At 53.5% G+C, this 16,526-nt stretch overlaps 88 pseudogenes; all 88 read left to right on the top strand.

Moving 5' to 3' along the window:
• Window positions 1-43: 43 nt before the first annotated feature.
• Window positions 44-162, top strand: LOC144191534 (5S ribosomal RNA; annotated as a pseudogene).
• Window positions 163-218: 56 nt separating this feature from the next.
• LOC144186024 (5S ribosomal RNA) lies at window positions 219-327 on the top strand (annotated as a pseudogene).
• Window positions 328-383: 56 nt separating this feature from the next.
• Window positions 384-502, top strand: LOC144187658 (5S ribosomal RNA; annotated as a pseudogene).
• A 56-nt stretch (window positions 503-558) lies between these two features.
• Window positions 559-677, top strand: LOC144182851 (5S ribosomal RNA; annotated as a pseudogene).
• Window positions 678-733: 56 nt separating this feature from the next.
• Window positions 734-852, top strand: LOC144186679 (5S ribosomal RNA; annotated as a pseudogene).
• Window positions 853-908: 56 nt separating this feature from the next.
• LOC144182672 (5S ribosomal RNA) lies at window positions 909-1,037 on the top strand (annotated as a pseudogene).
• A 56-nt stretch (window positions 1,038-1,093) lies between these two features.
• On the top strand, window positions 1,094-1,212 carry LOC144188374 (5S ribosomal RNA; annotated as a pseudogene).
• A 56-nt stretch (window positions 1,213-1,268) lies between these two features.
• Window positions 1,269-1,387, top strand: LOC144189150 (5S ribosomal RNA; annotated as a pseudogene).
• Window positions 1,388-1,443: 56 nt separating this feature from the next.
• LOC144188562 (5S ribosomal RNA) lies at window positions 1,444-1,562 on the top strand (annotated as a pseudogene).
• A 56-nt stretch (window positions 1,563-1,618) lies between these two features.
• LOC144189338 (5S ribosomal RNA) lies at window positions 1,619-1,737 on the top strand (annotated as a pseudogene).
• Window positions 1,738-1,793: 56 nt separating this feature from the next.
• On the top strand, window positions 1,794-1,912 carry LOC144190194 (5S ribosomal RNA; annotated as a pseudogene).
• Window positions 1,913-1,968: 56 nt separating this feature from the next.
• Window positions 1,969-2,087, top strand: LOC144183768 (5S ribosomal RNA; annotated as a pseudogene).
• A 56-nt stretch (window positions 2,088-2,143) lies between these two features.
• Window positions 2,144-2,262, top strand: LOC144188992 (5S ribosomal RNA; annotated as a pseudogene).
• Window positions 2,263-2,318: 56 nt separating this feature from the next.
• Window positions 2,319-2,437, top strand: LOC144188065 (5S ribosomal RNA; annotated as a pseudogene).
• Window positions 2,438-2,493: 56 nt separating this feature from the next.
• On the top strand, window positions 2,494-2,612 carry LOC144183973 (5S ribosomal RNA; annotated as a pseudogene).
• Window positions 2,613-2,668: 56 nt separating this feature from the next.
• Window positions 2,669-2,787, top strand: LOC144182402 (5S ribosomal RNA; annotated as a pseudogene).
• A 56-nt stretch (window positions 2,788-2,843) lies between these two features.
• LOC144187657 (5S ribosomal RNA) lies at window positions 2,844-2,962 on the top strand (annotated as a pseudogene).
• Window positions 2,963-3,722: 760 nt separating this feature from the next.
• On the top strand, window positions 3,723-3,851 carry LOC144183626 (5S ribosomal RNA; annotated as a pseudogene).
• Window positions 3,852-3,907: 56 nt separating this feature from the next.
• On the top strand, window positions 3,908-4,036 carry LOC144186522 (5S ribosomal RNA; annotated as a pseudogene).
• A 56-nt stretch (window positions 4,037-4,092) lies between these two features.
• Window positions 4,093-4,221, top strand: LOC144185346 (5S ribosomal RNA; annotated as a pseudogene).
• A 56-nt stretch (window positions 4,222-4,277) lies between these two features.
• On the top strand, window positions 4,278-4,406 carry LOC144184164 (5S ribosomal RNA; annotated as a pseudogene).
• Window positions 4,407-4,462: 56 nt separating this feature from the next.
• Window positions 4,463-4,581, top strand: LOC144181840 (5S ribosomal RNA; annotated as a pseudogene).
• Window positions 4,582-4,637: 56 nt separating this feature from the next.
• On the top strand, window positions 4,638-4,766 carry LOC144186533 (5S ribosomal RNA; annotated as a pseudogene).
• Window positions 4,767-4,822: 56 nt separating this feature from the next.
• On the top strand, window positions 4,823-4,951 carry LOC144186654 (5S ribosomal RNA; annotated as a pseudogene).
• A 56-nt stretch (window positions 4,952-5,007) lies between these two features.
• On the top strand, window positions 5,008-5,126 carry LOC144191195 (5S ribosomal RNA; annotated as a pseudogene).
• Window positions 5,127-5,182: 56 nt separating this feature from the next.
• Window positions 5,183-5,301, top strand: LOC144191180 (5S ribosomal RNA; annotated as a pseudogene).
• Window positions 5,302-5,357: 56 nt separating this feature from the next.
• LOC144184982 (5S ribosomal RNA) lies at window positions 5,358-5,486 on the top strand (annotated as a pseudogene).
• A 56-nt stretch (window positions 5,487-5,542) lies between these two features.
• Window positions 5,543-5,661, top strand: LOC144188843 (5S ribosomal RNA; annotated as a pseudogene).
• Window positions 5,662-5,717: 56 nt separating this feature from the next.
• On the top strand, window positions 5,718-5,836 carry LOC144182055 (5S ribosomal RNA; annotated as a pseudogene).
• Window positions 5,837-5,892: 56 nt separating this feature from the next.
• Window positions 5,893-6,021, top strand: LOC144184544 (5S ribosomal RNA; annotated as a pseudogene).
• Window positions 6,022-6,077: 56 nt separating this feature from the next.
• On the top strand, window positions 6,078-6,196 carry LOC144189836 (5S ribosomal RNA; annotated as a pseudogene).
• Window positions 6,197-6,252: 56 nt separating this feature from the next.
• LOC144190783 (5S ribosomal RNA) lies at window positions 6,253-6,371 on the top strand (annotated as a pseudogene).
• Window positions 6,372-6,427: 56 nt separating this feature from the next.
• LOC144184285 (5S ribosomal RNA) lies at window positions 6,428-6,546 on the top strand (annotated as a pseudogene).
• A 56-nt stretch (window positions 6,547-6,602) lies between these two features.
• Window positions 6,603-6,741, top strand: LOC144186876 (5S ribosomal RNA; annotated as a pseudogene).
• Window positions 6,742-6,797: 56 nt separating this feature from the next.
• LOC144184459 (5S ribosomal RNA) lies at window positions 6,798-6,916 on the top strand (annotated as a pseudogene).
• A 56-nt stretch (window positions 6,917-6,972) lies between these two features.
• On the top strand, window positions 6,973-7,091 carry LOC144189214 (5S ribosomal RNA; annotated as a pseudogene).
• A 56-nt stretch (window positions 7,092-7,147) lies between these two features.
• LOC144191184 (5S ribosomal RNA) lies at window positions 7,148-7,266 on the top strand (annotated as a pseudogene).
• Window positions 7,267-7,322: 56 nt separating this feature from the next.
• Window positions 7,323-7,441, top strand: LOC144190360 (5S ribosomal RNA; annotated as a pseudogene).
• Window positions 7,442-7,497: 56 nt separating this feature from the next.
• On the top strand, window positions 7,498-7,616 carry LOC144190387 (5S ribosomal RNA; annotated as a pseudogene).
• Window positions 7,617-7,672: 56 nt separating this feature from the next.
• LOC144186342 (5S ribosomal RNA) lies at window positions 7,673-7,791 on the top strand (annotated as a pseudogene).
• Window positions 7,792-7,847: 56 nt separating this feature from the next.
• On the top strand, window positions 7,848-7,966 carry LOC144189079 (5S ribosomal RNA; annotated as a pseudogene).
• A 56-nt stretch (window positions 7,967-8,022) lies between these two features.
• LOC144185969 (5S ribosomal RNA) lies at window positions 8,023-8,151 on the top strand (annotated as a pseudogene).
• Window positions 8,152-8,207: 56 nt separating this feature from the next.
• On the top strand, window positions 8,208-8,336 carry LOC144186393 (5S ribosomal RNA; annotated as a pseudogene).
• Window positions 8,337-8,392: 56 nt separating this feature from the next.
• LOC144188362 (5S ribosomal RNA) lies at window positions 8,393-8,511 on the top strand (annotated as a pseudogene).
• A 56-nt stretch (window positions 8,512-8,567) lies between these two features.
• On the top strand, window positions 8,568-8,686 carry LOC144191384 (5S ribosomal RNA; annotated as a pseudogene).
• A 56-nt stretch (window positions 8,687-8,742) lies between these two features.
• On the top strand, window positions 8,743-8,871 carry LOC144184981 (5S ribosomal RNA; annotated as a pseudogene).
• Window positions 8,872-8,927: 56 nt separating this feature from the next.
• Window positions 8,928-9,046, top strand: LOC144188841 (5S ribosomal RNA; annotated as a pseudogene).
• Window positions 9,047-9,102: 56 nt separating this feature from the next.
• Window positions 9,103-9,221, top strand: LOC144182054 (5S ribosomal RNA; annotated as a pseudogene).
• Window positions 9,222-9,277: 56 nt separating this feature from the next.
• Window positions 9,278-9,406, top strand: LOC144184543 (5S ribosomal RNA; annotated as a pseudogene).
• A 56-nt stretch (window positions 9,407-9,462) lies between these two features.
• LOC144191017 (5S ribosomal RNA) lies at window positions 9,463-9,581 on the top strand (annotated as a pseudogene).
• Window positions 9,582-9,637: 56 nt separating this feature from the next.
• LOC144190782 (5S ribosomal RNA) lies at window positions 9,638-9,756 on the top strand (annotated as a pseudogene).
• Window positions 9,757-9,812: 56 nt separating this feature from the next.
• On the top strand, window positions 9,813-9,931 carry LOC144189522 (5S ribosomal RNA; annotated as a pseudogene).
• Window positions 9,932-9,987: 56 nt separating this feature from the next.
• LOC144181871 (5S ribosomal RNA) lies at window positions 9,988-10,106 on the top strand (annotated as a pseudogene).
• A 56-nt stretch (window positions 10,107-10,162) lies between these two features.
• LOC144187429 (5S ribosomal RNA) lies at window positions 10,163-10,281 on the top strand (annotated as a pseudogene).
• A 56-nt stretch (window positions 10,282-10,337) lies between these two features.
• LOC144190505 (5S ribosomal RNA) lies at window positions 10,338-10,456 on the top strand (annotated as a pseudogene).
• Window positions 10,457-10,512: 56 nt separating this feature from the next.
• On the top strand, window positions 10,513-10,629 carry LOC144186707 (5S ribosomal RNA; annotated as a pseudogene).
• Window positions 10,630-10,685: 56 nt separating this feature from the next.
• On the top strand, window positions 10,686-10,804 carry LOC144191849 (5S ribosomal RNA; annotated as a pseudogene).
• Window positions 10,805-10,860: 56 nt separating this feature from the next.
• Window positions 10,861-10,989, top strand: LOC144186958 (5S ribosomal RNA; annotated as a pseudogene).
• Window positions 10,990-11,045: 56 nt separating this feature from the next.
• On the top strand, window positions 11,046-11,154 carry LOC144186021 (5S ribosomal RNA; annotated as a pseudogene).
• A 56-nt stretch (window positions 11,155-11,210) lies between these two features.
• Window positions 11,211-11,329, top strand: LOC144188152 (5S ribosomal RNA; annotated as a pseudogene).
• A 56-nt stretch (window positions 11,330-11,385) lies between these two features.
• Window positions 11,386-11,514, top strand: LOC144185357 (5S ribosomal RNA; annotated as a pseudogene).
• Window positions 11,515-11,570: 56 nt separating this feature from the next.
• Window positions 11,571-11,699, top strand: LOC144187146 (5S ribosomal RNA; annotated as a pseudogene).
• Window positions 11,700-11,755: 56 nt separating this feature from the next.
• LOC144191529 (5S ribosomal RNA) lies at window positions 11,756-11,874 on the top strand (annotated as a pseudogene).
• A 56-nt stretch (window positions 11,875-11,930) lies between these two features.
• On the top strand, window positions 11,931-12,059 carry LOC144185228 (5S ribosomal RNA; annotated as a pseudogene).
• Window positions 12,060-12,115: 56 nt separating this feature from the next.
• On the top strand, window positions 12,116-12,244 carry LOC144184039 (5S ribosomal RNA; annotated as a pseudogene).
• A 56-nt stretch (window positions 12,245-12,300) lies between these two features.
• On the top strand, window positions 12,301-12,429 carry LOC144185853 (5S ribosomal RNA; annotated as a pseudogene).
• A 56-nt stretch (window positions 12,430-12,485) lies between these two features.
• On the top strand, window positions 12,486-12,604 carry LOC144188385 (5S ribosomal RNA; annotated as a pseudogene).
• Window positions 12,605-12,835: 231 nt separating this feature from the next.
• LOC144186667 (5S ribosomal RNA) lies at window positions 12,836-12,954 on the top strand (annotated as a pseudogene).
• A 56-nt stretch (window positions 12,955-13,010) lies between these two features.
• LOC144186315 (5S ribosomal RNA) lies at window positions 13,011-13,129 on the top strand (annotated as a pseudogene).
• Window positions 13,130-13,185: 56 nt separating this feature from the next.
• On the top strand, window positions 13,186-13,304 carry LOC144182344 (5S ribosomal RNA; annotated as a pseudogene).
• Window positions 13,305-13,360: 56 nt separating this feature from the next.
• Window positions 13,361-13,489, top strand: LOC144185577 (5S ribosomal RNA; annotated as a pseudogene).
• A 56-nt stretch (window positions 13,490-13,545) lies between these two features.
• On the top strand, window positions 13,546-13,664 carry LOC144187867 (5S ribosomal RNA; annotated as a pseudogene).
• A 56-nt stretch (window positions 13,665-13,720) lies between these two features.
• On the top strand, window positions 13,721-13,849 carry LOC144186340 (5S ribosomal RNA; annotated as a pseudogene).
• A 56-nt stretch (window positions 13,850-13,905) lies between these two features.
• On the top strand, window positions 13,906-14,034 carry LOC144184038 (5S ribosomal RNA; annotated as a pseudogene).
• A 56-nt stretch (window positions 14,035-14,090) lies between these two features.
• LOC144185852 (5S ribosomal RNA) lies at window positions 14,091-14,219 on the top strand (annotated as a pseudogene).
• A 56-nt stretch (window positions 14,220-14,275) lies between these two features.
• Window positions 14,276-14,394, top strand: LOC144188384 (5S ribosomal RNA; annotated as a pseudogene).
• A 56-nt stretch (window positions 14,395-14,450) lies between these two features.
• On the top strand, window positions 14,451-14,569 carry LOC144186222 (5S ribosomal RNA; annotated as a pseudogene).
• Window positions 14,570-14,625: 56 nt separating this feature from the next.
• LOC144186655 (5S ribosomal RNA) lies at window positions 14,626-14,744 on the top strand (annotated as a pseudogene).
• Window positions 14,745-14,800: 56 nt separating this feature from the next.
• LOC144186314 (5S ribosomal RNA) lies at window positions 14,801-14,919 on the top strand (annotated as a pseudogene).
• Window positions 14,920-14,975: 56 nt separating this feature from the next.
• On the top strand, window positions 14,976-15,094 carry LOC144184205 (5S ribosomal RNA; annotated as a pseudogene).
• Window positions 15,095-15,150: 56 nt separating this feature from the next.
• On the top strand, window positions 15,151-15,279 carry LOC144186259 (5S ribosomal RNA; annotated as a pseudogene).
• A 56-nt stretch (window positions 15,280-15,335) lies between these two features.
• LOC144184233 (5S ribosomal RNA) lies at window positions 15,336-15,454 on the top strand (annotated as a pseudogene).
• A 56-nt stretch (window positions 15,455-15,510) lies between these two features.
• On the top strand, window positions 15,511-15,629 carry LOC144184377 (5S ribosomal RNA; annotated as a pseudogene).
• Window positions 15,630-15,685: 56 nt separating this feature from the next.
• Window positions 15,686-15,804, top strand: LOC144188840 (5S ribosomal RNA; annotated as a pseudogene).
• Window positions 15,805-15,860: 56 nt separating this feature from the next.
• Window positions 15,861-15,979, top strand: LOC144187428 (5S ribosomal RNA; annotated as a pseudogene).
• Window positions 15,980-16,035: 56 nt separating this feature from the next.
• Window positions 16,036-16,154, top strand: LOC144190504 (5S ribosomal RNA; annotated as a pseudogene).
• A 56-nt stretch (window positions 16,155-16,210) lies between these two features.
• On the top strand, window positions 16,211-16,327 carry LOC144185758 (5S ribosomal RNA; annotated as a pseudogene).
• A 56-nt stretch (window positions 16,328-16,383) lies between these two features.
• Window positions 16,384-16,502, top strand: LOC144183326 (5S ribosomal RNA; annotated as a pseudogene).
• Window positions 16,503-16,526: the final 24 nt, after the last annotated feature.

The following is a 16,526-nucleotide window of genomic DNA, read 5'->3' as shown; positions in this document are numbered from 1 at the left end:
CTTTCTCGACATTTCATGGGTGTCCATCTGCAAGAGCAGTACCGCTCACGGCCATACCACCCTGAGAAGGCGCGATCTCGTCCGATCTCGGAAGCCAAGCATGGTTCGGCCTGTTTAGTACCTGATTGGGAGACCGCTTGGGAATACCAGGTGCTGTGAGCATCATACCCCGCATCTTTTTCGACATTTCATGGGTGTCCATCTGCAATAGCAGTACCGCTCACGGCCATACCACCCTGAAAAGGCCCGATCTCGGAAGCCAAGCATGGTTCGGCCTGGTTAGTACCTGATTGGGAGACCGCTTGGGAATACCAGGTGCTGTGAGCATCATACCCCGCATCTTTTTCGACATTTCATGGGTGTCCATCTGCTAGTGCAGTACCGCTCACGGCCATACCACCCTGAAAAGGCCCGATCTCGTCCGATCTCGGAAGCCAAGCATGGTTCGGCCTGTTTAGTACCTGATTGGGAGACCGCTTGGGAATACCAGGTGCTGTGAGCATCATACCCCGCATCTTTTTCGACATTTCATGGGTGTCCATCTGCTAGTGCAGTACCGCTCACGGCCATACCACCCTGAAAAGGTCCGATCTCGTCCGATCTCGGAAGCCAAGCATGGTTCGGCCTGTTTAGTACCTGATTGGGAGACCGCTTGGGAATACCAGGTCCTGTGAGCATCATACCCCGCATCTTTTTCGACATTTCATGGGTGTCCATCTGCTAGTGCAGTACCGCTCACGGCCATACCACCCTGAAAAGGCCCGATCTCGTCCGATCTCGGCAGCCAAGCATGGTTCGGCCTGGTTAGTACCTGATTGGGAGACCGCTTGGGAATACCAGGTGCTGTGAGCATCATACCCCGCATCTTTTTCGACATTTCATTGGTGTCCATCTGCAAGAGCAGTAGCGCTCACGGCCATACCACCCTGATAAGGCCCGATCTCGCCCGATCTCGTCCGATCTCGGCAGCCAAGCATGGTTCGGCCTGGTTAGTACCTGATTGGGAGACCGCTTGGGAATACCAGGTGCTGTGAGCATCATACCCCGCATCTTTTTCGACATTTCATGGGTGTCCATCTGCAAGAAGAGTACCGCTCACGGCCATACCACCCTGATAAGGCCCGATCTCGTCTGATCTCGGCAGCCAAGCATGGTTCGGCCTGGTTAGTACCTGATTGGGAGACCGCTTGGGAATACCAGGTGCTGTGAGCATCATACCCCGCATCTTTTTCGACATTTCATGGGTGTCCATCTGCTAGTGCAGTACCGCTCACGGCCATACCACCCTGAAAAGGCCCGATTTCGTCCGATCTTGGAAGCCAAGCATGGTTCGGCCTGGTTAGTACCTGGTTGGGAGACCGCTTGGGAATACCAGGTGCTGTGAGCATCATACCCCGCATCTTTTTCGACATTTCATGGGTGTCCATCTGCTAGTGCAGTACCGCTCACGGCCATACCACCCTGAAAAGGACCGATCTCGTCCGATCTCGGAAGCCAAGCAAGGTTCGGCCTGGTTAGTACCTGATTGGGAGACCGCTTGGGAATACCAGGTGCTGTGAGCATCATACCCCGTATCTTTTTCGACATTTCATGGGTGTCCATCTGCAAGAGAAGTACCGCTCACGGCCATACCACCCTGAAAAGGCCTGATCTCGTCCGATCTCGGAAGCCAAGCATGGTTTGGCCTGGTTAGTACCTGATTGGGAGACTGCTTGGGAATACCAGGTGCTGTGAGCATCATACCCCGCATCTTTTTCGACATTTCATGGGTGTCCATCTGCAAGAGCAGTACCGCTCACGGCCATACCACCCTGAAAAGGCCCGATCTCGTCCGATCTAGGAAGCCAAGCATGGTTCGGCCTGGTTAGTACCTGATTGGGAGACCGCTTGGGAATACCAGGTGCTGTGAGCATCATACCCCGCATCTTTTTCGACATTTCATGGGTGTCCATCTGCTAGTGCAGTACCGCTCACGGCCATACCACCCTGAAAAGGCCCGATCTCGCCCGATCTCGGAAGCCAAGCATGGTTCGGCCTGTTTAGTACCTGATTGGGAGACCGCTTGGGAATACCAGGGGCTGTGTGCATCATACCCCGCATCTTTTTCGACATTTCATGGGTGTCCATCTGCTAGTGCAGTACCGCTCACGGCCATACCACCCTGAAAAGGCCCGATCTCGTCCGATCTCGGAAGCCAAGCAAGGTTCGGCCTGGTTAGTACCTGATTGGGAGACCGCTTGGGAATACCAGGTGCTGTGAGCATCATACCCCGCATCTTTTTCGACATTTCATGGGTGTCCATCTGCAAGAGAAGTACCGCTCACGGCCATACCACCCTGAAAAGGCCCGATCTCGTCCGATCTCGGAAGCCAAGCATGGTTTGGCCTGGTTAGTACCTGATTGGGAGACCACTTGGGAATACCAGGTGCTGTGAGCATCATACCCCGCATCTTTTTCGACATTTCATGGGTGTCCATCTGCAAGAGCAGTACCGCTCACGGCCATACCACCCTGAAAAGGCCCGATCTCGTCCGATCTAGGAAGCCAAGCTTGGTTTGGCCTGGTTAGTACCTGATTGGGAGACCGCTTGGGAATACCAGGTGCTGTGAGGATCATACCCCGCATCTTTTTCGACATTTCATGGGTGTCCATCTGCTAGTGCAGTACCGCTCACGGCCATACCACCCTGAAAAGGCCCGATCACGCCCGATCTCGGAAGCCAAGCATGGTTCGGCCTGTTTAGTACCTGATTGGGAGACCGCTTGGGAATACCAGGTGCTGTGTGCATCATACCCCATATCTTTTTCGACATTTCATGGGTGTCCATCTGCTAGTGCAGTACCGCTCACGGCCATACCACCCTGAAAAGGCCCGATCTCGTCCGATCTCGGAAGCCAAGCATGGTTCGGCCTGTTTAGTACCTGATTGGGAGACCGCTTGGGAATACCAGGTGCTGTGAGCATCATACCCCGCATCTTTTTCGACATTTCATGGGTGTCTGTTGGGTTTGTTCTGTTTTACTATTATAATAGTTATATTAATTCATTTCTTTATTAAATCATTCTCTTTCTTTTCTCTGTATTAATTCATTACTTTGTTAAATCATTCTCTTTCTGTTTTTCAAAAGTGTTGAGGTCACACCAAGTCATCTTTAACCTGGACAGCCTGTTCCAGGATGGTTATACAAACAATCCACCCAATCTGGGTCCTTGAGATTTGGTGGGCCCTTGGTGACGAGGACAGGGCTATTCGGACAATAACAAGAATATTGTGATCGTTATGTAACCGTACACTTCGGGTTTTTCTGTATGTAACGATTATATGATTATGATTATATTATATGATTCTTAGGTCAAGGAGGTTGTATAATTACTCTAATCTACATGTAGTTAGGTCTAGTCCCTGTTTTTGTTATTAGTAAAATACTTTGATTGTTATTGTAGTCCCAGATGTTGTTTTTACTCATACGTGATGGAATGATCAACAACTCTGTAACTTGTGACCATAAGAATGGGACGAAAACGTCTATTCGAGGAGACGTTCGGAAGTTGTAAGGTGACACTTGCTGTAACGCTCCCCTCCGGAGGCTTTTATCTGTTGTATCCATTTCTATTTAATTAAATGTCAATAATTGAATAAGATGTCTTCCTGCAGTTATTGATAATTACGGACGAAGGTAATTATTAAAGAACCTGACAGTGTTCATCTGCAAGAGCAGTACCGCTCACGGCCATACCACCCTGATAAGGCCCGATCTCGCCCGATCTCGTCCGACCTCGGCAGCCAAGCATGGTTCGGCCTGGTTAGTACCTGATTGGGAGACCGCTTGGGAATACCAGGTGCTGTGAGCATCATACCCCGCATTTTTTTCGACATTTCATGGGTGTCCATCTGCAAGAGCAGTACCGCTCACTGCCATACCACCCTGAAAAGGCCCGATCTCGCCCGATCTTGTCCGAACTCGGCAGCCAAGCATGGTTCGGCCTGGTTAGTACCTGATTGGGAGACCGCTTGAGAATACCAGGTGCTGTGAGCATCATACCCCGCATCTTTTTCGACATTTCATGGGTGTCCATCTGCAAGAGCAGTACCGCTCACGGCCATACCGCCCTGATAAGGCCCGATCTCGCCCGATCTCGTCCGATCTCGGCAGCCAAGCATGGTTCGGCCTGGTTAATACCTGATTGGGAGACCGCTTGGGAATACCAGGTGCTGTGAGCATCATACCCCGCATCTTTTTCGACATTTCATGGGTGTCCATCTGCAAGAGCAGTACCGCTCACGGCCATACCACCCTGAAAAGGCCCAATCTCGCCCGATCTCGTCCGATCTCGGCAGCCAAGCAGGGTTCAGCCTGTTTAGTACCTGATTGGGAGACCGCTTGGGAATACCAGGTGCTGTGAGCATCTTGCCCCGCATCTTTTTCGACATTTCATGGGTGTCCATCTGCACAAGCAGTACCGCTCACGGCCATACCACCCTGAAAAGGCCCGATCTCGCCCGATCTAGGAAGCCAAGCATGGTTTGGCCTGGTTAGTACCTGATTGGGAGACCGCTTGGGAATACCAGGTGCTGTGAGCATCATGCCCCGCATCTTTTTCGACATTTCATGGGTGTCCATCTGCTAGTGCAGTACCGCTCACGGCCATACCACCCTGAAAAGGCCCGATCTCGTCCGATCTCGTCCGATCTCGGAAGCCAAGCATGGATCGGCCTGTTTAGTACCTAATTGGGAGACCGCTTGTGAATACCAGGTGCTGTGAGCATCATACCCCGCATCTTTTTCGACATTTCATGGGTGTCCATCTGCTAGTGCAGTACCGCTCACGGCCATACCACCCTGAAAAGGCCCGATCTCGTCCGATCTCGCCCGATCTCGGCAGCCAAGCATGATTCGGCCTGTTTAGTACCTGATTGGGAGACCGCTTGGGAATACCAGGTGCTGTGAGCATCATACCCCGCATCTTTTTCGACATTTCATGGGTGTCCATCTGCAAGAGCAGTACCGCTCACGGCCATACCACCCTGAAAAGGCCCGATCTCGTCCGATCTCGGAAGCCAAGCATGGTTCGGCCTGGTTAGTACCTGATTGGGAGACCGCTTGGGAATACCAGGTGCTGTGAGCATCTTGCCCCGCATCTTTTTCGACATTTCATGGGTGTCCATCTGCTAGTGCAGTACCGCTCACGGCCATACCACCCTGAAAAGGCCCGATCTCGTCTGATCTCGGAAGCCAAGCATGGTTCGGCCTGTTTAGTGCCTGATTGGGAGACCGCTTGGGAATACCAGGTGCTGTGAGCATCATACCCTGCATCTTTTTCGACATTTCATAAGTGTCCATCTGCAAGAGCAGTACCGCTCACTGCCATACCACCCTGAAAAGGCCCGATCTCGTCCGATCTCGTCCGATCTCGGCAGCCAAGCATGGTTCGGCCTGGTTAGTACCTGATTGGGAGACCGCTTGGGAATACCAGGTGCTGTGAGCATCATACCCCGCATCTTTTTCGACATTTCATGGGTGTCCATCTGCTAGTGCAGTACCGCTCACGGCCATACCACCCTGAAAAGGCCCGATCTCGTCCGATCTCGGCAGCCAAGCATGGTTCGGCCTGTTTAGTACCTGATTGGGAGACCGCTTGGGAATACCAGGTGCTGTGAGCATCATACCCCGCATCTTTTTCGACATTTCATGGGTGTCCATCTGCTAGTGCAGTACCGCTCACGGCCATACCACCCTGAAAAGGCCCGATCTCGTCTGATCTCGGAAGCCAAGCATGGTTCAGCCTGGTTAGTACCTGATTGGGAGACCGCTTGGAAATACCTGGTGCTGTGAGCATCATACCCCGCATCTTTTTCGACATTTCATGGGTGTCCATCTGCTAGTGCAGTACCGCTCACGGCCATACCACCCTGAAAAGGCCCGATCTCGTCCGATCTCGTCCGATCTCGGCAGCCAAGCATGGTTCGGCCTGTTTAGTACCTGATTGGGAGACCGCTTGGGAATACCAGGTGCTGTGAGCATCATACCTCGCATCTTTTTCGACATTTCATGGGTGTCCATCTGCAAGGGCAGTACCGCTCACGGCCATACCACCCTGAAAAGGCCCGATCTTGTCCGATCTCGGAAGCCAAGCATGGATCGGCCTGGTTAGTACCTGATTGGGAGACCGCTTGGGAATACCAGGTGCTGTGAGCATCATACCCCGCATCTTTTTCGACATTTCATGGGTGTCCATCTGCTAGTGCAGTACCGCTCACGGCCATACCACCCTGAAAAGGCCCGATCTCGTCCGATCTCGGAAGCCAAGCATGGTTCAGCCTGTTTAGTACCTGATTGGGAGACCGCTTGGGAATACCAGGTGCTGTGAGCATCATACCCCGCATCTTTTTCGACATTTCATGGGTGTCCATCTGCGAAAGCAGTACCGCTCACGGCCATACCACCCTGAAAAGGCCCGATCTCGTCCGATCTCGGAAGCCAAGCATGGTTCGGCCTGGTTAGTACCTGATTGGGAGACCGCTCGGGAATACCAGGTGCTGTGAGCATCATACCCCGCATCTTTTTCGACATTTCATGGGTGTCCATCTGCAAAAGCAGTACCGCTCACGGCCATACCACCCTGATAAGGCCCGATCTCGCCCGATCTCGCCCGATCTCGTCCGACCTCGGCAGCCAAGCATGGTTCGGCCTGGTTAGTACCTGATTGGGAGACCGCTTGGGAATACCAGGTGCTGTGAACATCATACCCCGCATCTTTTTCGACATTTCATGGGTGTCCATCTGCAAGTGCGGTACCGCTCATGGCCATACCACCCTGAAAAGACCCCATCTCGCCCGATCTCGGAAGCCAAGCATGGTTCGGCCTGTTTAGTACCTGATTGGGAGACCGCTTGGGAATACCAGGTGCTGTGAGCATCATACCCCGCATCTTTTTCGACATTTCATGGGTGTCTATCTGCTAGTGCAGTACCGCTCACGGCCATACCACCCTGAAAAGGCTCGATCTCGTCCGATCTCGGAAGCCAAGCATGGTTCGGCCTGTTTAGTACCTGATTGGGAGACCGCTTGGGAATACCAGGTGCTGTGAGCATCATACCCCGCATCTTTTTCGACATTTCATGGGTGTCCATCTGCTAGTGCAATACCGCTCACGGCCATACCACCCTGAAAAGGCCCGATCTCGTCCGATCTCGGAAGCCAAGCATGGTTCGGCCTGGTTAGTACCTGATTGGGAGACCGCTTGGGAATACCAGGTGCTGTGAGCATCAAACCCCGCATCTTTTTCGACATTTCATGGGTGTCCATCTGCTATTGCAGTGCCGCTCACGGCCATACCACCCTGAAAAGGCCCGATCTCGTCCGATCTCGGCAGCCAAGCATGGTTCGGCCTGTTTAGTACCTGATTGGGAGACCGCTTCGGAATACCAGGTGCCGTGAGCATCATACCCCGCATCTTTTTCGACATTTCATGGGTGTCCCTCTGCAAGAGCAATACCGCTTACGGCCATACAACCCTGAAAAGGCCCGATCTCGTCCGATCTCGGAAGCCAAGCATGGTTCGGCCTGTTTAGTACCTGATTGGGAGACCGCTTGGGAATACCAGGTGCTGTGAGAACCACGCCCCGCATCTTTTTCGACATTTCATGGGTGTCCATCTGCAAGTGCAGTACCGCTCACGGCCATACCACCCTGAAAAGGCCCGATCTCGCCCGATCTCGGAAGCCAAGCATGATTCAGCCTGGTTAGTACCTGATTGGGAGACCGCTTGGGAATACCAGGTGCTGTGATTATCATACCCCGCATCTTTTTCGAAATTTCATGGGTGTCCATCTGCAGGAGCAGTACCGCTCACGGCCATACCACCCTGAAAAGGCCCGATCTCGTCCGACCTCGAAAGCCAAGCATGGTTCGGCCTGGTTAGTACCTGATTGGGAGACCGCTTGGGAATACCAGGTGCTGTGAGCATCATACCCCGCATCTTTTTCGACATTTCATGGGTGTCCATCTGCAAGAGCAGTACCGCTGACAGCCATACCACCCTGAAAAGGCCCGTTCTCGTCCGATCTCGTCCGATCTCGGCAGCCAAGCATGGTTCGGCCTGGTTAGTACCTGATTGGGAGACCGCTTGGGAATACCAGGTGCTGTGAGCATCATACCCCGCATCTTTTTCGGCATTTCATGGGTGTCCATCTGCTAAAGCAGTACCGCTCACGGCCATATCACCCTGCAAAGGCCCGATCTCGCCCGATCTCGTCCGATCTCGGCAGCCAAGCATGGTTCGGCCTGGTTAGTACCTGATTGGGAGACCGCTTGGGAATACCAGGTGCTGTGAGAACCATGCCCCGCATCTTTTTCGACATTTCATGGGTGTCCATCTGCAAGAGCAGTTTCGCTTACGGCCATACCACCCTGAAAAGGCCCGATCTCGTCCGATCTCGGAAGCCAAGCATGGTTCGGCCTGTTTAGTACCTGATTGGGAGACCGCTTGGGAATACCAGGTGCTGTGAGCATCATACCTCGCATCTTTTTCGACATTTCATGGGTGTCCATCTGCATGAACAGTACTGCTCACAGCCATACCACCCTGAAAAGGCCCGATCTCGTCTGATCTCGGAAGCCAAGCATGGTTCGGCCTGTTTAGTGCCTGATTGGGAGACCGCTTGGGAATACCAGGTGCTGTGAGCATCATACCCTGCATCTTTTTCGACATTTCATAAGTGTCCATCTGCAAGAGCAGTACCGCTCACTGCCATACCACCCTGAAAAGGCCCGATCTCGTCCGATCTCGTCCGATCTCGGCAGCCAAGCATGGTTCGGCCTGGTTAGTACCTGATTGGGAGACCGCTTGGGAATACCAGGTGCTGTGAGCATCATACCCCGCATCTTTTTCGACATTTCATGGGTGTCCATCTGCTAGTGCAGTACCGCTCACGGCCATACCACCCTGAAAAGGCCCGATCTCGTCCGATCTCGGCAGCCAAGCATGGTTCGGCCTGTTTAGTACCTGATTGGGAGACCGCTTGGGAATACCAGGTGCTGTGAGCATCATACCCCGCATCTTTTTCGACATTTCATGGGTGTCCATCTGCTAGTGCAGTACCGCTCACGGCCATACCACCCTGAAAAGGCCCGATCTCGTCTGATCTCGGAAGCCAAGCATGGTTCAGCCTGGTTAGTACCTGATTGGGAGACCGCTTGGAAATACCTGGTGCTGTGAGCATCATACCCCGCATCTTTTTCGACATTTCATGGGTGTCCATCTGCTAGTGCAGTACCGCTCACGGCCATACCACCCTGAAAAGGCCCGATCTCGTCCGATCTCGTCCGATCTCGGCAGCCAAGCATGGTTCGGCCTGTTTAGTACCTGATTGGGAGACCGCTTGGGAATACCAGGTGCTGTGAGCATCATACCTCGCATCTTTTTCGACATTTCATGGGTGTCCATCTGCAAGGGCAGTACCGCTCACGGCCATACCACCCTGAAAAGGCCCGATCTTGTCTGATCTCGGAAGCCAAGCATGGATCGGCCTGGTTAGTACCTCATTGGGAGACCGCTTGGGAATACCAGGTGCTGTGAGCATCATACCCCGCATCTTTTTCGACATTTCATGGGTGTCCATCTGCTAGTGCAGTACCGCTCACGGCCATACCACCCTGAAAAGGCCCGATCTCGTCCGATCTCGGAAGCCAAGCATGGTTCAGCCTGTTTAGTACCTGATTGGGAGACCGCTTGGGAATACCAGGTGCTGTGAGCATCATACCCCGCATCTTTTTCGACATTTCATGGGTGTCCATCTGCAAAAGCAGTACCGCTCACGGCCATACCACCCTGAAAAGGCCCGATCTCGTCCGATCTCGGAAGCCAAGCATGGTTCGGCCTGTTTAGTACCTGATTGGGAGACCGCTTGGGAATACCAGGTACTGTGAGCATCATACCCTGCATCTTTTTCGACATTTCACGGGTGTCCATCTGCTAGTGCAGTACCGCTCACGGCCATACCACCCTGAAAAGGCCCGATCTCGTCCGATCTCGGCAGCCAAGCATGGTTCGGCCTGTTTAGTACCTGATTGGGAGACCGCTTGGGAATACCAGGTCCTGTGAGCATCATACCCCGCATCTTTTTCGACATTTCATGGGTGTCCATCTGCAAGAGCAGTACCGCTCACGGCCATACCACCCTGAAAAAGCCCGATCTCGTCCGATCTTGGAAGCCAAGCATGGTTCGGCCTGGTTAGTACCTGATTGGGAGACCGCTTGGGAATACCAGGTGCTGTGAGCATCATACCCCGCATCTTTTTCGACATTTCATGGGTGTCCATCTGCTAGTGCAGCACCGCTCACGGCCATACCACCCTGAAAAGGCCCGATCTCGTCCGATTTCGGAAGCCAAGCATGGTTCGGCCTGGTTAGTAGCTGATTGGGAGACCGCTTGGGAATACCAGGTGCTGTGAGCATCATACCCCGCATCTTTTTCGACATTTCATGGGTGTCCATCTGGTGGTGCAGTACCGCTCACGGCCACACCACCCTGAAAAGGCCCGATTGTCCGATCTCGGAAGCCAAGCATGGTTCGGCCTGGTTAGTACCTGATTGGGAGACCGCTTGGAAATACCAGGTGCTGTGAGCATCATACCCCGCATCTTTTTCGACATTTAATGGGTGTCCATCTGCATGAGCAGTACCGCTCACGGCCATACCACCCTGAAAAGGCCCGATCTCGCCCGATCTTGGCAGCCAAGCATGGTTCGGCCTGGTTAGTACCTGATTGGGAGACCGCTTGGGAATACCAGGTGCTGTGAGCATCATACCCCGCATCTTTTTCGACATTTCATGGGTGTCCATCTGCAAGAGCAGTACCGCTCACGGCCATACCACCCTGATAAGGCCCGATCTCGTCCGATCTCGTCCGATCTCGGCAGCCAAGCATTGTTCGGCCTGGTTAGTACCTGATTGGGAGACCGCTTCGGAATACCAGGTGCTGTGAGCATCATACCCCGCATCTTTTTCGACATTTCATGGGTGTCCATCTGCAAGTGCAATATCGCTCACGGCCATACCACCCTGAAAAGGCCCGATCTCGGAAGCCAAGCATGGTTCGGCCTGGTTAGTACCTGATTGGGAGACCGCTTGGGAATACCAGGTGCTGTGAGCATCATACCCCGCATCTTTTTCGACATTTCATGGGTGTCCATCTGCTAGTGCAGTACCGCTCACGGCCATACCACCCTGAAAAGGCCCGATCTCGTCTGATCTCGGAAGCCAAGCATGGTTCGGCCTGTTTAGTACCTGATTGGGAGACCGCTTGGGAATACCAGGTGCTGTGAGCATCATACCCCGCATCTTTTTCGACATTTCATGGATGTCCATCTGCAAGAGCAGTACCGCTCACGGCCATACCACCCTGATAAGGCCCGATCTCGCCCGATCTTGTCCGATCTCGGCAGCCAAGCATGGTTCGGCCTGGTTAGTACCCGATTGGGAGACCGCTTGGGAATACCAGGTGCTGTGAGCATCATACCCCGCATCTTTTTCGACATTTCATGGGTGTCCATCTGCTAGTGCAGTACCGCTCAAGGCCATACCACCCTGATAAGGCCCGATCTCGCCCGATTTCGTCCGATCTCGGCAGCCAAGCATGGTTCGGCCTGTTTAGTACCTGATTGGGAGACCGCTTGGGAATACCAGGTGCTGTGAGCATCATACCTCGCATCTTTTTCGACATTTCATGGGTGTCCATCTGCAATAGCAGTACCGCTCACGGCCATACCACCCTGAAAAGGCCCGATCTCGTCTGATCTCGGAAGCCAATCATGGTTCGGCCTGGTTAGTACCTGATTGGGAGACCGCTTGGGAATACCAAGTGCTGTGAGCATCATACCCTGCATCTTTTTCGACATTTCATGGGTGTCCATCTGCTAGTGCAGTACCGCTCACGGCCATACCACCCTGATAAGGCCCGATCTCGTCCGATCTCGTCCGATCTCGGCAGCCAAGCATGGTTCGGCCTGTTTAGTACCTGATTGGGAGACCGCTTGGGAATACCAGGTGCTGTGAGCATCATACCCCGCATCTTTTTCGACATTTCATGGGTGTCCATCTGCAAGAGCAGTACCGCTCACGGCCATACCACCCTGAAAAGGCCCGATCTCGCCCGATCTCGCCCGATCTCGGCAGCCAAGCATGGTTCGGCCTGGTTAGTACCTGATTGGGAGACCGCTTGGGAATACCAGGTGCTGTGAGCATCATACCCCGCATCTTTTTCGACATTTCATGGGTGTCCATCTGCAAGAGCAGTACCGCTCACGGCCATACCACCCTGAAAAGGTCCGGTCTCGCCCGATCTCGTCCGATCTCGGCAGCCAAGCATGGTTCGGCCTGGTTAGTACCTGATTGGGAGACAGCTTGGGAATACCAGGTGCTGTGAGCATCATACCCCGCATATTTTTCGACATTTCATGGGTGTCCATCTGCAAGAGAAGTACCGCTCACGGCCATACCACCCTGTAAAGGCCCGATCTCGTCCGATCTTGGAAGCCAAGCATGGTTCGGCCTGGTTAGTACCTGATTGGGAGACCTCTTGGGAATACCAGGTGCTGTGAGCATCATACCCCACATTTTTTTCGACATTTCATGGGTGTCCATCTGCATGAGCAGTACTACTCACGGCCATACCACCCTGAAAAGGCTTGATCTCGTCCGATATCGGAAGCCAAGCATGGTTCAGCCTGTTTAGTACCTGATTGGTAGACCGCTTGGGAATACCAGGTGCTGTGAGCATCATACCCCGCATCTTTTTCGACATTTCATGGGTGTCCATCTGCAAGAGCGGTACCGCTCACGGCCATACCACCCTGAAAAGGCCCGATCTCGTCCGATCTCGGCAGCCAAGCATGGTTCGGCCTGGTTAGTACCTGATTGGGAGACCGCTTGGGAATACCAGGTGCTGTGAGCATCTTGCCCCGCATCTTTTTCGACATTTCATGGGTGTCCATCTGCAAGAGTAGTACCGCTCACGGCCATACCACCCTGAAAAGGCCCAATCTCCTCCGATTTCGGAAGGCAAGCATGGTTCGGCCTGGTAAGTACCTGATTGGGAGACCACTTTGGAATACCAGGTGCTGTGAGCATCATTCCCCGCATCTTTTTCGACATTTCATGGGTGTCCATCTGCAAAAGCAGTACCGCTCACGGCCATACCACCCTGAAAAGGCCCGATCTCGCCCGATCTAGGAAGCCAAGCATGGTTCGGCCTGGTTAGTACCTGATTGGGAGACCGCTTGGGAATACCAGGTGCTGTGAGCATCATACCCCGCATCTTTTTCGACATTTCATGGGTGTCCATCTGCTAGTGCAGTACCGCTCACGGCCATACCACCCTGATAAGGCCCGATCTCGCCCGATTTCGTCCGATCTCGGCAGCCAAGCATGGTTCGGCCTGTTTAGTACCTGATTGGGAGACCGCTTGGGAATACCAGGTGCTGTGAGCATCATACCTCGCATCTTTTTCGACATTTCATGGGTGTCCATCTGCAATAGCAGTACCGCTCACGGCCATACCACCCTGAAAAGGCCCGATCTCATCTGATCTCGGAAGCCAATCATGGTTCGGCCTGGTTAGTACCTGATTGGGAGACCGCTTGGGAATACCAGGTGCTGTGAGCATCATACCCTGCATCTTTTTCGACATTTCATGGGTGTCCATCTGCTAGTGCAGTACCGCTCACGGCCATACCACCCTGATAAGGCCCGATCTCGTCCGATCTCGTCCGATCTCGGCAGCCAAGCATGGTTCGACCTGTTTAGTACCTGATTGGGAGACCGCTTGGGAATACCAGGTGCTGTGAGCATCATACCCCACATCTTTTTCGACATTTCATGGGTGTCCATCTGCAAGAGCAGTACCGCTCACGGCCATACCACCCTGAAAAGGCCCGATCTCGCCCGATCTCGCCCGATCTCGGCAGCCAAGCATGGTTCGGCCTGGTTAGTACCTGATTGGGAGACCGCTTGGGAATACCAGGTGCTGTGAGCATCATACCCCGCATCTTTTTCGACATTTCATGGGTGTCCATCCGCAAGAGCAGTACCGCTCACGGCCATACCACCCTGAAAAGGTCCGGTCTCGCCCGATCTCGTCCGATCTCGGCAGCCAAGCATGGTTCGGCCTGGTTAGTACCTGATTGGGAGACAGCTTGGGAATACCAGGTGCTGTGAGCATCATACCCCGCATATTTTTCGACATTTCATGGGTGTCCATCTGCAAGAGAAGTACCGCTCACGGCCATACCACCCTGTAAAGGCCCGATCTCGTCCGATCTTGGAAGCCAAGCATGGTTCGGCCTGGTTAGTACCTGATTGGGAGACCTCTTGGGAATACCAGGTGCTGTGAGCATCATACCCCGCATTTTTTTCGACATTTCATGGGTGTCCATCTGCATGAGCAGTACTACTCACGGCCATACCACCCTGAAAAGGCCTGATCTCGTCCGATATCGGAAGCCAAGCATGGTTCAGCCTGTTTAGTACCTGATTGGGAGACCGCTTGGGAATACCAGGTGCTGTGAGCATCATACCCCGCATCTTTTTCGACATTTCATGGGTGTCCATCTGCAAGAGCGGTACCGCTCACGGCCATACCACCCTGAAAAGGCCCGATCTCGTCCGATCTCGGCAGCCAAGCATGGTTCGGCCTGGTTAGTACCTGATTGGGAGACCGCTTGGGAATACCAGGTGCTGTGAGCATCTTGCCCCGCATCTTTTTCGACATTTCATGGGTGTCCATCTGCAAGAGTAGTACCGCTCACGGCCATACCACCCTGAAAAGGCCCAATCTCCTCCGATTTCGGAAGGCAAGCATGGTTCGGCCTGGTAAGTACCTGATTGGGAGACCACTTTGGAATACCAGGTGCTGTGAGCATCATTCCCCGCATCTTTTTCGACATTTCATGGGTGTCCATCTGCTAGTGCAGTACCGCTCACGGCCATACCACCCTGAAAAGGCCCGATCTCGTCCGATCTAGGAAGCCAAGCATTGTTCGACCTGGTTAGTACCTGATTGGGAGACCGCTTGGGAATACCAGGTGCTGTGAGCATCATACCCCGCATCTTTTTCGACATTTCATGGGTGTCCATCTGCTAGTGCAGTACCGCTCACAGCCATACCACCCTGAAAAGGCCCGATCTCGTCCGATCTCGTCCGATCTCGGCAGCCAAGCATGGTTCGGCCTGGTTAGTACCTGATTGGGAGACCGCTTGGGAATACCACGTGCTGTGAGCATCATACCCCGCTTCTTTTTCGACATTTCATGGGTGTCCATCTGCAAAAGCAGTACCGCTCACGGCCATACCACCCTGAAAAGGCCCGATCTCGCCCGATCTCAGAAGCCAAGCATGTTTCGGCCTGGTTAGTACCTGATTGGGAGACCGCTTGGGAATACCAGGTGCTGTGAGCATCATACCCCGCATCTTTTTCGACATTTCATGGGTGTCCATCTGCAAAGACAATACCGCTCACGGCCATACCACCCTGAAAAGGCCCGATCTCGTCCGAACTCGGAAGCCAAGCATGGTTCGGCCTGGTTAGTACCTGATTGGGAGACCGCTTGGGAATACCAGGTACTGTGAGCATCATACCCTGCATCTTTTTCGACATTTCACGGGTGTCCATCTGCTAGTGCAGTACCGCTCACGGCCATACCACCCTGAAAAGGCCCGATCTCGTCCGATCTCGGCAGCCAAGCATGGTTCGGCCTGTTTAGTACCTGATTGGGAGACCGCTTGGGAATACCAGGTGCTGTGAGCATCATACCCCGCATCTTTTTCGACATTTCATGGGTGTCCATCTGCAAGAGCAGTACCGCTCACGGCCATACCACCCTGAAAAAGCCCGATCTCGTCCGATCTTGGAAGCCAAGCATGGTTCGGCCTGGTTAGTACCTGATTGGGAGACCGCTTGGGAATACCAGGTGCTGTGAGCATCATACCCCGCATCTTTTTCGACATTTCATGGGTGTCCATCTGCTAGTGCAGCACCGCTCACGGCCATACCACCCTGAAAAGGCCCGATCTCGTCCGATTTCGGAAGCCAAGCATGGTTCGGCCTGGTTAGTAGCTGATTGGGAGACCGCTTGGGAATACCAGGTGCTGTGAGCATCATACCCCGCATCTTTTTCGACATTTCATGGGTGTCCATCTGGTGGTGCAGTACCGCTCACGGCCATACCACCCTGAAAAGGCCCGATTGTCCGATCTCGGAAGCCAAGCATGGTTCGGCCTGGTTAGTACCTGATTGGGAGACCGCTTGGAAATACCAGGTGCTGTGAGCATCATACCCCGCATCTTTTTCGACATTTAATGGGTGTCCATCTGCATGAGCAGTACCGCTCACGGCCATACCACCCTGAAAAGGCCCGATCTCGCCCGATCTTGGCAGCCAAGCATGGTTCGGCCTGGTTAGTACCTGATTGGGAGACCGCTTGGGAATACCAGGTACTGTGAGCATCATACCCCGCATCTTTTTCGACA

The sequence above is a fragment of the Stigmatopora nigra genome, unplaced genomic scaffold (assembly GCF_051989575.1).
Source record: "Stigmatopora nigra isolate UIUO_SnigA unplaced genomic scaffold, RoL_Snig_1.1 HiC_scaffold_24, whole genome shotgun sequence".
Classification (NCBI taxonomy): Eukaryota; Metazoa; Chordata; class Actinopteri; order Syngnathiformes; family Syngnathidae; genus Stigmatopora; species Stigmatopora nigra.
This window is presented reverse-complemented; position numbering and strand designations above follow the sequence as displayed.